A 14,386-nucleotide genomic window follows, 5' to 3' on the forward strand; every position below is an offset into this window, starting at 1 on the left:
GCAGAAAACAACTATCATAAAAACATTACTACCGATTCGTCTTTATATTGTTAAGAACATTAACCCCTTGAACTCACATTTTCCCTTAAATCCCCCCTCAGGTAGCTTCAAATTTAGTGAAACATCACGTGATCTTGCCTTGGCTCAATGGAAGGCTGAAGTTTGAGTTCTGCTGTAGACCGAACTGGTACCGGCTCCAGTGTACCAATGGTCTCACCCTCCTTGTATTGGCGCACAAACTGTTGAAATTGTATTTGCCTTTTGAAGGAACCATCAGATATCCAACCATGACTTCATTGAGTCCACAATCCACCGTTTCTCAATCCACGTCATTATCTGAAAAACACACACACAAACACACACAAAATTACAAGTTACGGGCCAACAAATGTAAAACACAACCCGGTGGACGCTTGCCAGCGAACAAATGTATGGAAGAGAAAACGAGAACCGTCGGACAATGGCGGAATTTAGCTTAACTCTATGGGCGCTTGCTAGCTAAGAGCTAAACACACACACAGCGCAGGTTGTCTGCCGTTTGGAATCTGAAATCCCCGAGCGAAGCTAACGCACACCAAGCTAACGTTAGTTAACAACTCACTGACATTTCATGGCAATTCCGCGTTACACAAAACGCCTAAATGTACAGACTACACAGCCAGACCGTAATTTAAAACTTACTTTACAAAAATGGCAGCCAGAGGTCAGCGCTCCGGACCGTTGGACCGACGGCCATTTTAAATTACAATCAGAAGACTGGCAGAAAAAATGGGTCGTACTACCCAAGTCCGCAGGGGCTCCGTGGAGGGAGCGCGCCGACGCATGCATTAAAAACAGGAAAAACAAATCCCCGTGGAGGAATGCGAAGAATGACAAAATAGAGCAGCAATGAAACCGTGAAAATACTTTGTAAAATAATGTAACCGGTTATTTTCTTAACCGTTGCGGGATTCGATACGTGGTATGCTGCACCACAAGGCGACATCACTAACCGCTCGGCTAAAGGGTCAGACCCGTTAGCTAGCGGCTAACGTCTCTTAGTAGTTTACAGTCGTCAACCTCTCCCGGAAGCGCGCCCTCGCGCTTTGTTATTCCCGCGCTCCGAAGAGACTTCTGAGGATCTGCACACTTCCGGATCCCACCGCTGCCACCAATGTAACCGGTTATTTTCTTGCCCGGTGCGGGATTCGATACGATGTGTACTGCACACAAGGCGACATCGCTAACCGCTCGACTAAAGGGTCAGATACGTTAGCTTAGGGGCTAACATGTCTTATTAGTAGTTTACAATAAGAAAAATAAAATAAAATGGGGCGTAATGGTAATGGCAAGCGGAAGCATTTCACTACATTGACAGTTACTTGATCAAATGAACAAAATCACTGAAACAAGAAGTATAGCGGCTGTCACTAAGTTTAACAGCTACTTGATTAAAAGACCAAAATCACACTGAAATTGCGTATCTATCAACAAGCCACGATGTGCTTGATGTAACTTAGCTAGCGTTAGCCAACAATATGATACACTGACGGCCGGGCCTACGGTTTTCACGGGGGGGGGGGGGGGCATGAGCATTAGGGCTCTCAAATTTACATTCTATATTTGAATATTCTTCGATTGTGAAATTTTTTTATTAATTATTTGCTAAATTAACCTTCGAATGGGCGCTTAGAATCCTTACTTGTGCTCTGCTCTTCCCCCCGTTGTTTTCCATTCGCGCACAGACGCTACAAGCAGATCGTAGCCATTTTCTTATATCCGTCACGATTTTACAGTTAGCTAGCTAGCTAGCTCAGTCGACTTTGCCGCGTTTTTACAGTATCCTTTTCCTGTGTGTCACACGCAATTACCACCTGAATGGACAAAATCACACTGATTTTCCACTCCGGTGTCCTGCTAACCCCGCTCCTCCACAATCACGAAATTTAAGCATTTTATTTCATTGATTATTATTATTATTATGTCTTTAAATGTGCATTAATTAATTTTAATTTTTACATGATGTTTAAGTACTAATTTTCACATCATCACTGGGTAATTGGCGGGGGGGCACAAGTTTCATTTGGGGGGGCGAGGCCCGGCCAATGCCCCCCCCCCCGTAGCGCCGACACTGGTTTTCTTTCAAGATAAATACCCAATTGAGATATTAATGCATTGCATATGTTAGTATGGGATGCATATGTTAGTATATAGAGAGGTGGCGAGGGCCAGACGTCCTACTTGCCAAAAGGAATGCGCAGCGGTACGGTGGCCTCTCGCTTCCTGGTGTAGTGACCTTGGCATATGGCCGCTCCTACGCAAATGTGTCCGCAGCAGCACCGTCTCATGGTACCTCCTGTTTTCACAAAGTCTGCGGCTGGATGGGTCGATTGGACTCGTTAGCCTTGGCTGGCAGCCAGTCTAGGAGAAGGACAACTCTGATTTCAAACCCGGGTAGATGAAGCTCGTTAGCCCTGTCGGGCAGTTTATCTAGAAGGCGAACTGATTTAAAACCTCCGCCGCCTTGCGGGTATACTCGTGTAAACTACTAATAAGACACGTTAGCCCCTACATAACGGATCTGACCCTTTAGCCGAGCGGTTAGCGATGTCGCCTTGTGGTGCAGTACACCCGTAGCGAATCCCGCACCGGGCAAGAAAATAACCGGTTACACTCGTATACGGAAAGGCTTCGGGAAGAAATCTTGAGGAAAAACGTGCGTCCGTCTCCATTGCCAGTCTTGCCACTGGTGGTCTCGGACGAGAGAGTGGGGTTGATGATGCGCAACCCTTCCTCACTTTAATCATTGCGTAAGTCATCTGTCGTCCATCACAGGATTACTAGATGGTCCTCGTCGATGTGACGGACGGATAACATGTTAGCATGTCTGTTAGGAAGCGACTGTGTGGTATCGTAGTAGATTTCAATAACGACTGCAGGCAATGTTAAAAGGTTTCATGAGAGTGATAAGAATTCAACGTCACATCCGTAGCTTGGCCACCGCCTTATATTCTCTTCTTCTTGCTGTATTGACGTAGAACACACGTTTCATTATCCTGCAGGGCCTCCTAGCGGCGTTACAAGATAAACCATTACAGGACGCAACATCTCTTTCTGTAAAAGAATACTCTTGCTTGCGTTGACAATAAATGAACAAATGGGTAAACATGACTCACCGCTGGACGAAAGTTCTAAAAGTAGTAACAAAACCCGGGCGTCCGGGTAGCGTGGCGGTCTACTCCGTTGCCTACCAACACGGGATCGCCAGTTGGTCGAGCGCCTCTACAGGCACAATTGGCCGCGTCTGCGGGTGGGACGCCGGATGTGGGTATGTGTCCTAGTCGCTGCACTAGCGCCTCCTCTGGCCGGTCAGGACGCCTGCTCGGGGGGGGGGGGGGGGGGGGGCTGGAGGGGAATAGCGTGATCCTCCCACGCGCTCCGCCCCCCCCCGCCCCCAGTGAAACTCCTCATTGTCAGGTGAAAAGAAGCGGCTGGCGGCTCCACATGTATCAGAGGAAGCATGTGGTGGTCTGCAGCCCTCCCCGGATCAGCAGAGGGGGTGGAGCAGTGACTGGGACGGGAGTGGGGTAATTGGATGGGTACAATTGGGGGGAAAAAAGTAGTAACAAAACCCTCATAATCAAACACTCAGAAGGTATAATCTGTTGTCAGCTGATTAAGTATATAACCATCAAATTCATGAACACACACACACACGCATCCCAGCTCTACCCATACCTTTTGTAGTAAGCAAGGTTGTGAGCGCCTGATGGTCAGTGCGCAGGGTAAAACGACGGCCCCATAAGTATGTCCGCCACTTTTCTGTTGCCCACACGCATGCAGTGCCTCCTTTTCAACTATAGAGTACTTGCGTTCTGTTGCAGTGACCGTGCGGGAAGCGAAGGCCATTGGTTTCTCTGTGCCGTCTGGCTGTATCTGGACAAACACAGCACCCGGCCAGAAGTCACTCGCATCTGTAGAGATCACTGAATGGAGAGTAGGGCCATAAAGAGCGAGGGCCGGACTGGCCACCAGGAACTGCTGGAGTTCATCAAAACTGCTTTGAGCAGCATCAGTCCATGTAAACGTGTCTTTGTCTTTGGCACACTCATGCATGGGGGCCACAACTGTAGCAAAGTTGGGGAGAATTTTGGAGTACCAGGACACAAGGCCCAAAAAAATACCTTAAGGCAGGTGCATCAGATGGGGGCGGGGCTTTCAGGACGGCATCAAAGTGTTCTTGGTCAGGCGGGATGCCCTCAGCAGTGATGACATGACCAAGGAAACGCAGTGAAGTCTTTCTGAAGTGACACTTGTTGTCAGTTTGCACAAACCATCAAAGAAGGCTAAACACAAAACAGTAGTGAATTTTATTTGGAAGAAACCCAGATTGATATTCCGAGACTTATTTAAAAACAAACAAACACTTGAAATACAGGAATCAAACGTTGTTTTATGTTTTGTCATGTGGAGCTGATTCTTCACCTGTAATGTGCCGCCATGTTGTGCAGGGTCACCTGGTAACATGACCTGTTGTTCCACAAAACCCCCATTGGGAGATGGACAGGTGAGGAGGAAACCTGGAGTTTCAGGTGTGTTTGTGCTTTTTAATGTGCTGTATATTTGTGTGGTGTTGAAATTAATTTCCATTGTCATTACTATCAAAATTGTGATTAGACTGTAGCAAATGTCAGGATATTTTGTCCGGAAACGATGTAGTTTGCATAACTTAGTATGTAACTAGCACATATTTGTTGCACTTGTAGTTTGGGTACTGAAGTGCACTGAAAACTTAGTAGTGAGCCACTGTAATTTGACATTCGCCTCCGTTTTATAGTGCACAATCCTGCTAAAAAACTTCTTGTGAGAGGTTTGACATTTTCTGTGGCACAACATCAAAACAAGGTAGCAGTGGTGGCTGGCCAGTAAGGGGGGGTTGGGGCGCCACCCCCTTCAAACATCAAGCAATGAAAATCTACTTAAACATGTTAAATATAATTTAGTTGTATAATGCAAATAATTATGAAATAAAAGTGTTTTTCAGTCTGTTAGCGCCTGTCAGCAGTCATTAAATATTGGTTCCAAATGGTATTTGGTTTATTTCTGTCTGAATACATATACTTCCTGGATGAGGGGCGCTGGCCAAACGATACCTTATGTAACCCCTCAAACTTTTGGCGAGCAGGTGACCTGAGGCTGCTGTCTTATTGGTTTCTTCAGATTTTCCATGGGGCGCAGTTCTGTGCGCCCCAGACACTCCCACTTTTATTGGCAGCCATTGGTAGTGTTTTAATGTTTTTTGATCTAATGTGATTGGACAATTCTTGTGGCTGTCAATCATGTTCACACCCACCACCACGCCTCGTCTCGACTGTCAATCATCCACCGTCTACGAACCCTGATGAAATCTATAGGCTACATTGTCCTTAACAACTCGGTGACTGTGGACATTAAAGCAGCTGTCTGGTGTGCTGCCCCAAGGTAAATTGTGCCCTCCCCCATTTTTTTTTTTAGCACCAGCCGCAACACCTTGTTTACAACTGGCACCCTCTCATTTGTGGTTACAGAGAGTCCCACAAGCCCTGAGGATTGGCCATCCATCACTGTTGTCCATGAAAGTTTCCATTACACCAGTCACAAATGGCTGGCCAGGGGGAGACAGTCAAGCCAACCATTAAAACCGCAACCAATAGCAGACTGACCAGTAACTCATTCAACCACCTACCTCCTACAAGGCATTTTATGGTGAGAAGAAATAATTGATGAGTTGTAAAGCTTATTCATGTTTTGCATAGAGGGAAATAATCAAGTGCATAAAGAAACTAAGCTTTGATCACACTGGGCCCTAAAGCGTCAGGGTTAACATGAGATGGATGTCAAGTTCGAAGCTGATTTCCCTCAGAGTGCGCTTATCTTTCATGCAGACAAGGAGAGTTTTGTTCCTCACCTTGGGTTTACCCCTTACTTCAGGCATCACAATCGTACAGGCTACTCCACCAATCTCAGACCAGCTATATACTACAGAACCAGTTTAGACAACCCTCAGTTTGGGTAAGTGCTGGAGCAGGTGAAGGCTGATATTATACAGGCTATGACTGAAAGAAGCTGGAAGGGATGTACTGTCTGCATCTAGTCCACCAGTCTGCCTTAGTATTTCCTAGGATATAAGAACATTCTCAGCAAATTTTTGGTCAGCTGAATTTATGATTTAATTTTGTGAATTGTGGAAGTGTGGACGTATTGACCCCAAACCTAACAAGAGTCTCATGTGGATTGAGTGTAAACTGACACTCAAACCTGATGTTGTTGTCTGCAGGCTGTCTCAGCCCAAGCTCCACCGCCAACCCCACATTGGGCCTAATGGCTCAGAGCCTTTACAAAATCTCAATGACAAGCTCAGAGAGAGTGGCTACCTTCAGCTTGAGCGCTCTTCCTAAAACAGTGAGTGCAAGAGAGGATGGGATATGGTAGTACTGCACCATATATAGATGAAATTAATTCTTGTTATGAACAGATGGAAGATGCTGAAACATACTCAACATTGCATAACTTTCAAAAAGTATACTGTTTCTCTCCCATCAAGAAAATTTCTCTTCAGAAATAATATGAGGGCTGCTTTGTGTCCCATCGCCCAAGACCAACTGGTATATTCAAGCACCAAAGAGTTGGTTGAAGGCTTTTGATGTCAGTTGCACAAATGATGCATTTGCTCTTTTGCAATTCTACTAGTTTCCCCGAAGTATTGGATAGCGGGTCGCAAGAGAGAAAGTGGCTTCACTGAGGGAACAGCCCTAGAGCTGAACACATTTCAGCCTAAAAACAGCTATATGGTTAGTACTGTTTACCAAAATGGTAAGTATTCATCTGTATGAATAACATGTACATCACACCATTATTTCCACTGAAGTTTTTACCCTGATTTTTTTAAGAAGTTGTGACATCAGCTGTAATTATAATATGGTACACCAGTAACAACTTCTGTAAACTCAGATTTGCCTATACATAATTCAATTTATTACAGTTTTTTTATTCTTTAATTCTTTTATTAATATTAATTCATTTTTAGGATGAACATCAACAGACAGAGAACTCAGTAATGAGAGGGCACTTCTTGCCAAAACCTTTGCTTAAGGTTTACATTCCACATGTCTTCATAGTGAAATATTTATACTTAATTAATTTTGCCTTTCATAAACTGTGAGCTGATGTTGACAGTGTCTTTGTGCTAGGGCAATGAGCCATTACCAGCCCTGGCCAGACAGGCTTCTCGGGAAAGAGGATTCACCCGGGATACCATGGATCTTTTGGCCTACCCAGTGAGTAGCCCTCCACCTTTCAGTCATATCGTACAATGACAAAAATATATATACTATATGACATTACAATTTCAGCATCCCTTGTTGACATTTACATTAGACCTCCCTGCTGACATTATCCCAGAAAACGATTAATAAACCAGCTTCTTTATCCAAGAAGAAGTGTTAGTTTCGTGGTAAAATCTTTTTTTTCTTTTTTGCATTTTTGTATTACTGCGAGTTTTGCATTAAGACTACCCTGTTGTTTGCAGTAAAGCTCTGGCTTTGTTCTTAATGCCCTGAATCACCAAACATTCCCTGGTACACGCCTCGGCTGTTCACATTTTCTCACCAACCATCAGAGCGAGGAAGTGTGATTGATGTAAAACTTGCCGCTTTCTGCATAAGTAATGACCCAAAGTGAGAAATCCCCAAAAGAGCAATATTCACTTTATGGAATCTGAAAAAAAATACTGCAGGTTAAAGGAATTTCAAGAGGAACTCTTCATGTAACTTCCTCTTTCCCAGTTTTGGTGATCATTTTGCTGCGGAAAAGCTAAGGTTTGGCTCTACCAGGGTAGGCATCGGTAATAAAAGGAACAGTGGTTATGCTGGTCAAGACCTGGACGGGTAAACCCGCAAAAACCCACGATACTCACACATGCTAATTAAAGACCAACTAAACTCTGGACCATTTTCGTGAGTTTGCATTCATCTATAGATTAAAAACCATGTAAAGGTTAAAAACATGCCAGGCTGGTCTTAGTACTGTGTGATGTTAGCATAGCAGGATAAACATAGCTGCAACTAATACATTAATAATAGGTCTGTTTGCTTTAGGTGTGCCAGCACATCTGTCAGCATTAACAGGCAGACAGACAGAGCCAACACTAACAATTGTCAATACTACTGTCAATGACTAGGAAGAGAGGGGGACCGAGAAAAACCTGGGGAAACAACATCGGAGAATGGCTACAGATGAGCGTAGTGGAGTCGGGGAGAGCTGCGGTGGATCGGTGGAAGAGCCTTGCTGTGGCATCAGCAGCTGTACTTCTACGACCTCCATAGGTTAAGGAACTGATGATGATGATGATTAATCCCCGTGGGGAAATTCTTTCTCTGCATTTAACCTATCCTAGCTGTGTAGCTAGGAGCAGTGGGCAGCCGCCGTGCAGCACCCGGGGACCAACTCCAGTTTGTCTCGCCATGCCTGTCAGGGGCCAGTCCGGTGTATTAACCCTAACATGCATGTCTATATGATGGTGGGGGAAACCGCAGCACCCAGAGAAAACCCACCGCAGACACGGGGAGAGCATGCAGTCTCCACACAGAGGATGACCTGGGATGACCTCCAAGGTTGGACAACCCCACGGTTCGAACCCAAGACCTTCTAAGGTCTAAAGGTCCGACTGTGACCCTTTGGTACACCATATCCAGTTTAATGGTACACTTCAATCAAACCTCAAACCTATCGCTAAAAATCTTGGTATCATCTTTGACCAGAATATGTCTTTTGACGGGCGGCACGGTGGCGCAGTGGTTAGCGCGGTCACCTCACAGCAAGAAAGTCCTGGGTTCGAGCCCCGGGGCAGGCCAACCTTGGGGGTCATCCCAGGTCATCCTCTGTGTGGAGTTTGCATGTTCTCCCCGTGTCTGCGTGGGTTTCCTCCGGGTGCTCCGGTTTCCTCCCACAGTCCAAAGACATGTAGGTCAGGTGAATCGGCCATACTAAATTGCCCCTAAGTATGAATGTGTGTGTGTATGTGCGTGTCGGCCCTGTGTGGTGGCCTGGTGGCCTGTAAAGGATGTCTCTCCGCCTCCCACCCAGTGATTGCTGGGATAGGCTCCAGCATCCCCGCGACCCTGAAAGCAGGATAAGCGGTTCGGATAATGGATGGATGATCATTTTGGTGGTCTATTATAGACTAGTGATGCCATTTGACATCATTGGGGTGAAGTGGTCGTTTCTTTGCAGTGCTGTATTCTATTGTACAGTGCAAATCATGTTTTACAGCACTGATTACTTAAGGATTTTAAAAAAAAACATGTTTTATTAACTCAAGAAGATGAGCTACGGCAAGGTTCAAGCCCTTTGAGAGGAAGGGCGCAGTGGAAACAGTACTGCCCTTCACAACGTTCATTAAGCACCACATGTCAGCCCGGCACGCAGTCAATACAGGTTGCCTTTCAAGTCAGACTGAAACCAGCAAGCAGGTTTAACTTTCCTTATCTAAAAACCTTGAACCCAGCATAAAACACTCAGTGTTTCAGAATTTGATGATTTGATCTGACTGGCTCTGTGTAAATGAATGTGTCTGATGACATCGTGAGTATCGGAAAAATAAATTCAACAGAGTCAAGCTGGAATTGGGGGAGCTCTTCTAAAAGGAGAAATTGACAAACCGATTTCTACCATGTATACTTTTTTCTCCCGGCAGAAAGACAGAGTAGAAAATGCACGATGATTAACGTAACGAGTGATGTTAGAAAAGACCAGTCTTTCACTTTCATCTCTGTCTCTCTCACCTCTCATCATCAGCCGCTTCTCCGGGGTCGGGTCGCGGTGGCAGCAAGCTAAGTACGGCACTCCAGATGTCCCTCTCCCCAGCAACGCCCCCCATCTCCTCCTGGGGGATCCCAAGGCGTTCCCAGGCTAGAATGGACATGGGTTCTGGGTCTACCCCGGGGTCTCCTCCCAGTTGGTCCTCCTGGACCGGTCTGCGATGCCGGAAGTCACCACGCCCCGGTCCCCGCCTTTGCCTGTCGCCCGGCCTGCACTGCACCCCACTCCAATGCTCACCCCCGCGGGTGGTGGGTCCACGGGGTGGTGGGTCCATGTTGTTTTTTTGGACTGGGCCCGACCGGGCCAAGACCCAGCCACCAGACACTCACCGGCGAGCTCCCTTCCCAGGTCTGGCTCAAGGAGGGGGCCTCTTTCAGTTTCAGTCGACTTTAATAATAAACAGTCCTGTCTTAAATGTTTCCTTTTCAGTGGCTTTAAGTTAAAGCTCGGGAATATTGTCAACCCAAACCATAGACACTGTGCAGCTAGTCAGCTTCAGCTTCTCAGCACCTCTGGGCCTCCCGCTCTCTGCTTAAACACACACACACACACACACACACACACACACACACACACACAGGTAACTGGACACAGGGGATCCTCATTGCCTAGTTGAGCCATTTCTTCATCTCAGTACCCAAACTAATGCCTGAACACCGTCCCTGCAACATTCAATCAATGAAGAGATGATAAAAGTGATATTAACATTTCCTGTATTAATATTCATGATTCATGATGGCGGGCGTCCGGGTAGCGTGGCGGTCTTTTCCGTTGCCTACCCACACGGGGATCGCCGGTTCGAATCCCCGTGTTGGTTGGGCATCCCTACTGACACAATTGGCCATGTCTACGGGTGGGAAGCCGGATGTGGGTATGTGTCCTGGTCGCTGCTCTAGCACCTCCTCTGGTCAGTTGGGGCGCCTGTTCAGGGGGGACACTCTACATCCCCCTGGCGAAACCCCTCACTGTCAGGTGAGAAGAAGCGGCTGGCGACTCCACATGTATCAGAGGAGGCATATGGGAGTCTGCAGCCCTCCCCGGATCAGCAGAGGGGGTGGAGCAGAGACCGGGACGGCTCGGAAAATAAGGTAATTGGCTGGATACAATTGGGGAGAAAAGGGGGGGGGGTTCATGATGGCTGGATTACCAAGGGGCATATGCCATAGGGGGCCAGCAGGTGCCCCTAAAAAAATAAAAATCTGGGGTTATTGCATTGCTCTGGCACAACTCCAAGAAAAGAGGAACAAATGGTTAAAACCTTATTCAGCCTACTGACAGAGTCCACTGTCACGACCTCTGAGACTACTTCTGACGCTAAACCATCGCAGGGATCCAAAACGCAGCCTCTGTTAATGCGGGGCCCCTATCTAGCACCTCAGTACACGAGGGGACCAGAGTGGATGTCTCTGTTGATGTAGGTATTTAAGACACGTTATTCTTTTGTGTGTCCTCATGCAGCCCTTTTACACAACACTTGAATTAAATTGATCTGGTTTAAGTATAAAACTCCCACCCTAAATGCAAAACCCCATGGGGTTCAAATTAAATAAAAGTACACCGCCCATCAAAATCCCAGTGAGGCCATACAGAATTGTTTAGTCTACTCAAAAACGAATAAGAAGTGCACAATTTTTGTCCCAGATTTGTATTTTCTAGTCTATTATCAGCATGTGCGTCGAAGGAAATAATTTCCTCAAGTGTAGAAAATAATTCGAGTCGGAACACTTAACATACACCTCTTCTCTTTGCGGGCTTATCTTTACTGACTCGAAATTTACATCTTTGTTGTGACCCAAGAAACAGCTCAGTATCCTGTTGATTGTCATATTTTTGTCTTTTTTTTTATCTTGTTGTCTGGGACCTGTATGCTTCCTACTCAAAACTCAGTGTTGTTTGAGTTTGAGTTTGATATGCTGTATTAATCCCCGTGAGGAAATTCTTTCTCTGCATTTAACCCATCCTAGCTGTGCAGCTAGGAGCAGTGGGCAGCCGCCGTGCGGCACCCGGGGACCAACTCCAGTTCGTCTCGCCGTGCCTCGCTCAGGGGCACAGACAGGAGGATTAACCCTAACATGCATGTCTTTTTGATGGTGGGGGAAACCGGAGCACCCGGAGAAAACCCACCGCAGACACGGGGAGAACATGCAAACTCCACACAGGGGACGACCTGGGATGACCTCCAAGGTTGGACAACCCCCAGATGGCGTCCAGATGTGGGCCACTTCAGGCAATGATGCGGCACTGATGGCCTTCTTCTGGCCCTGACAAAATGGATGTGAGCCTGAAGTGGCCCACATGTATAATAGCAAATATGGCCCAAATATGCCGAATCAAATGTGGGCCTTTTTTGGGCATAGTTGCGGTGCTCTCGGCAACATGTAATCTGGATGTGACCCTGAAGGGGCCCGTGTGGTAAATGGTGAATATGGCCCAAATATCACAAAACAAATATGGGCCACCTTTGGCAAATATGTGGCACATGCGGCATTGCTATGGCTTGGTTCTGGCCCAGATCTGGCAAACAGGAGCGGACCACCCAAGTGTCTTCATTCCACGCGGTATGTGGGCCGGGTGAAGTGTCGGATGTGGGACGGGTCCGGGCCACAGCGATTTAGCTATCTGGGCCCCGGGGTTCGAACCCAGGACCTTCTTGCTATTGTTCTGACATTTGTGACAAATTCAGATCAACAAGAATTGAAATGCCAAGTTTGTCCACTCATCACTGCATGATCTCATTACTTCTCTCTATCCTTGTCGGATGGGTTTCACCTCCTCACAAAGGAATGGTCATCGCGAAAGATTCGGTGCGTGTCAGGAGCAGCCAGCTTCCAACATCACGAAAGACCAAATCACTTCAGATCGCAATTGTCTTAACGAAAGTGCTGACAAAAAGGACAGTTTTTTTTTCTATTCCCTGCAATGCTGCTGCACTTTTTGGTTCAACTGAAAAGCTGCCAAGAAGACGGTTGTGTTAAGTGACTTGCTTGAAAGCCAAAAGGAGGCGGCGGGGGGGGGGGGGTGCAGAGGGGTCTGCCTATGAATCAGATGATGTATTGTCGCTGCTGCAGTTACACTCACTGCAGATACACTTTCTTTGACTTGCAGAGAATGGCAGGAGTGTATGGGCTAAATGGTTATACTCGGCCCGAGCATGGCACCGATCCCTGTCCGAGTCTGTTATTTGTCAGCATTCAGCCACCCAGTTACATCCCGATAACGGAGAGCAGGACACCGACCTGCGGAGGATCCTGTCCCCGTAGCACGACATCATGTGTCATTTACACGCCAAACAACGCTCCTACTTTGCGCTTCGCCAACTCACAAAATGCAGGGTGGCTTCACATTATCTGCAGGCGTTAAATCAACACGGGATCACAATGTCAAAACACGAAGCGCTGGACTCACTGCGTGTACAACAGCGTTCAGACTAACGGTTTAATTGGCTCTTCCAAGCCTCTTCCTCGAGGTCGATGGTTTTTATGTGGAAAAACTCCAAAAAAAAAAAAAAAAGTAATGGCGGCGATAACAAGCCGGTGAACGGGCCCTCGGCCTTCAAGGTCTGTGTGTGGCAGCCCTCTTTTTGCCTCTCAAGCGCCGCCAGAAACACGCCGCCGCACGGGTATCAATATTTCACCAGCGGGATAAATATTTCACTCTTTCAACGCAATGCGAGAGAAATGGTCCGAGGAGGGGAAGACGATAGAATTACTGGGCATGAATAATGACTGCAGAGCCGAGGAGGGAGCAGGCCGCTGGGGATCACACCCGAGTCTGAGGGGCGACGTGGACAAGCGAGTGACTGACAAAGACCTCAGGAGAGCTGTGGGTTTGTTTTACTCACTGACCTGTGCCTCTCCCTTGGTACGGCTGAGAGCGCCGCTTCAATAAAATCTCCCCTTGATTTTTCATGTTGAGACCCTCCTTATAGACTTGCCTTTTATGGCGAGGTACCCCAGCTATTCATCCCACTAATATTCAACCTCATCTCCCTCTGCTTCTTGGCACTGACACTCGTGAGACTGCTTACACAACACTGACAAGGGTTTGGGGATTGTGTTTAGCGTGCAGTAAATATTTTTGCGACTCTTAGCTCCCAGTACATACATTTACATATACAGAAAGACCACAGCGTGTAAAAATAGCAGGAAGCCTAGTTGAGATGTTGTGGCAAGCACATAAAACAGCCACCGGCCCGTGATGCATGCACAATGGGGGAATTACTAGGATGTGTATCAACGGAGGAAAGAAAAAAAAAAGGCGCGCTTTGACGATGCCGGCGATGCAAATAGTTCCCAATTAGGAGATTTACGAGCATAAACAACCGACACTGACTTCATCAACTCAGTAGATATTTAATGAAGGGAAGATTAGGTCTCATGTGCACACTCAATATAACCCAACGAAATGTATCACGTTGCAGCAGTTAATGGATGCAAGTCATATCCGAAGAGAAAACACACACGCGCACGCACGCACACACACACACACACACACACGCACGCACACACATACACATCAGTAAACATCACCTGAGTACTGGCTTTTAGTC

The sequence above is a fragment of the Lampris incognitus genome, chromosome 6 (assembly GCF_029633865.1).
Source record: "Lampris incognitus isolate fLamInc1 chromosome 6, fLamInc1.hap2, whole genome shotgun sequence".
In the NCBI taxonomy this organism is placed as follows: Eukaryota; Metazoa; Chordata; class Actinopteri; order Lampriformes; family Lampridae; genus Lampris; species Lampris incognitus.